Below are 3649 nucleotides of genomic sequence, written 5' to 3' on the forward strand. Positions count from 1 at the left end.
AGAGAATAAAATAAAATAAATAAATTAATTTCTGGTCAAAGGGAAATAACCAAATATATGTATTTATTTTATTATTTTAACAGTTGCTCCCCTTTGATCACAAGCTAGACAACTCAAGTCTTTTTAATTTTATCGGTACACACAAGAGCGAATTTGTTAGAGCAAAGCTGCACTGAAGAGGAAAAAATCGTCCCCCCCCCCCCACATCCCTCTTTGTGTACAATTGTTATAGTGCATTTTTATTCATCAAAGCCTGAGGGTCAATATACAAATTATGCAATAACAGTACAAGCGATAAAGCTAAAGTAAATATCAAATTAGATATTAAACCTCATGAATGCATTTATCGAAAATAAAATCCAAAATATCAGTTATTGCTATAATAGTGGCCATTGTATACACAAGTGGGCATACTTTCCTTTACATTGTTTATATGTCGTTATTCATTTCCCTAAAAACATCAGTTTTTATTAACCTAAACAATATCACAAGCGAATGTAACATGATCTTCACAATTAATTCTTTATGTATCGCAGTTTATAAAATGATCTCACACAAGTTGCTAAATTCGACGATTTTTAATTTATATAAACTAAAAAAAAAGATTATTTGGCCAATAAATTTTATTTATGAAAGAGAAGTTAACAGAGCATTCATTTATGCAAGATTTATATTCTTCACTCATATACAAAACTGTGCAAGTGCACGCTAAAGTCTCCATGGTGGGAACAGACTGACAATCGGGAAATGGCTAATGTCGCCTTACATGGACCACATCACCTAGGTTGGTAGCACCAATTTTCTGGTCCACAGTGCCAGATCTTCAGTCTGTAGCGCATGAGTCGGGGTCATATACCTTGAGGGCACGTAGGGTGTTTTACGATATTACCTTATGCCGCATTGTCGGAACACTTAACACTCTAATGACCCTCCTCATCAGGTTTATCTATATTGGTAAGATATCTGTATGTGTCTCTTATGTATTCAAAGTCACGCGGGAATTTAAACAACTGTTTAGTTTGATATGCGGTAAAAGCAGCTAGTGCATACACCTGCTTGTCTTTACAGCCAGGAAGAAAGACAGAAACATAAACTTTAAAGATATTTTGAAAGCTTCTTTCCACCACTAAACTTCACCATAAGCTCCAATCTGTTTTATTACTATACAGCGATGGGCGAGTTCTATACTAACATAAACAAAACATTATTGAGGTAGCCAACGCCTAATTGGTAACCTATCCTAAACTCTTACGCCTCCTGAATAATATATTGAATTTTTTTTAATAATTTGATTGTTCCACTGATCGACTTTTGCAAAAAATGTCAGCATAATGTTGTCAGTGTTTCACAGAATTTCGTGTAAAGCGGGGGTGGGGGGGGGACATATGTCCCCGGGCGCCGACCTTAGGGGGGGGGGGTGCAAATGAAAACTTCGAGAGGGGGGGGGGGTGCAAATCGAAAGTTTGTCCCTGGGCGCCGGGAAGGGTCGCTACGCCTCTGGGTCGGGTAGCTGGAATAAACTTAAAACGTTATTAGTAAATATATACAGGGGCGGAACTACAGTGCCGCCAGACCCCGCAATGCGAGGGGGGGGGGGAGGTTGGGGGCACGCCATTTAGGGGCCCACAGCCGACCATAATCAAAATTTTATAGTTAAAAAAATTTTCTTGCATTTTCGACATGAAGGTTGTTTTGTAAAAAGAATACTGCAGCTGCGGTTGGATTATCTTTATTCTATAGACACTATCCCACCCTCTTTGGTTTTAAACAATTATGTAAGCCGAATATATATATATATATATATATATATATATATATATATATATATATATATATATATATATATATATATAATGTTTGATCAGGGTTATTATAATTGCCTTCCAAAGTAGGCAATACATTAATGTTAAAAGATACAAATTATGAAAATCAATAATTAAACAATAATTGTATTTACAGTAAACCTACCGATAACAAAATATATTTCCATGTTGGCTATACAAAAGTTTAAATATCGGATTTAATGTTCTAAGTGAAATAACCCAGTAAATTGAGATTTTAAAAAATTATTGCAGTTGCTCCCTTTTAAACACAATATATCAGATGATGAATTCTCACTGTTAATAAAAGTATTGTATCACTCCCAACGCATCGTAAAATGTGGTTTTCAAATATATTTTTTTTTTTTTTTTTTTTTTTTTGCACATGCGTGTTTCAAATAGACGAAAAACAACCTAGCCGATTCGAGGCTTATTCGGTATTGTCATAAATTCAAGTAGTGTGTCTCCGCGAGGGTCCAGATGGATCAATTTTATTTTTAAATTGTTTGATTTTTAGACATTTTCTTTTAGCTGTTGCATTTTACAGAAAAAAAAGCCTGGATGGGTTTTCAAGTAAAAATATCCGTGTTGAGAATGGTTAACAACAATATGATTTTTCAAGGGCTGTAGGATAACTTTGTTTATTGTACTGAGCATAACACTTTTAGAACAAATAATTCATTAAATATATAATGTAAAAAAAATACCTTGAAAATACTAAGCAACTAAATTACATACATTTTTCGAAAAAGATCAAAGATCTATGTTTTAAAAATAATATTTAAAAAGCAACAATCATGTTTTAAAACAAAAATTCTCAACAATGTAGAAATAGTGTGATATGTATGTATTAAAACCTTTTTACGAGTTATTTCTTCATACTTCTTATGTTATAGTCTTTAATATTGGCATGTTGATTACTTTATTTTTTCAAACACAAAATGCAAGGGGTCCATCCGAGCTGCAGATTACAAAAGTTGGACTTGTTTAAATCCTCCAACATGCAAACACATAAGAATGAAGAAGAAAAAATGTCAAAGAGAAAATTAGCCTTGTATTAAAACTAAAACTGCAGAATGTCTACAATACCTATCACTAAATAGAATCAATCCATTTCAATTACTGATATTAAAATTCTATAATGAGTCCATCGATCCGAACAGGTGGCCTCTTGGTAGATCCATCATTTCTGAGTTTAGTGTTATTGTAATTGGTCATCGATTTGTGTACACAGATGTAGTACTATGTGCCACGTCACAGTTAAAAATAAATATCGCATCTCTTTGAAACGGCGTGCTCCAGCGGTAGAGCGCTTGTTTGATAACTCAAAGAACATGTACTCGAATTAAGGGCTGAAGTAGCTCTTGAGCGTTGTGTGCCCGGCCAGTTATGATGGGTACCTGACTCACGGAATGAATAAAAAGATGCCTGGGCATAGTGCTGACCACACCATCCCATTACTGACCGTGATCAAGATATTTAGATCTAAAAAGGAATCATACATTGTATTATGGAGAGACGGATAAAATCTACTTCATCTACGCTAGGTATAATTAGGTCCGAAATGGATGCTAACTATTTTTATAACGTCTTGTTGAATTATTGCTTGTAAAATTTTTACTCCTTGACCACCATATTATGGTGTATTTTAAGGACTATTGATCTCTGCATTAACACGGTATATCTTAGGTTTCTCAATGATCTGTATTAAATACTTTTCGTGTATAAGATTTGAACTATGAGTTTAGTGTCTACATAATTTAACTAAACAGTGAATTAATTGTGACTGTTCTTATTCGTTTTCTAAATACATCTTTGTATCATTAACT

The sequence above is a fragment of the Physella acuta genome, unplaced genomic scaffold, assembly GCF_028476545.2.
Source record: "Physella acuta isolate Inbredline_101_S28 unplaced genomic scaffold, ASM2847654v3 ptg000255l, whole genome shotgun sequence".
In the NCBI taxonomy this organism is placed as follows: domain Eukaryota; kingdom Metazoa; phylum Mollusca; class Gastropoda; family Physidae; genus Physella; species Physella acuta.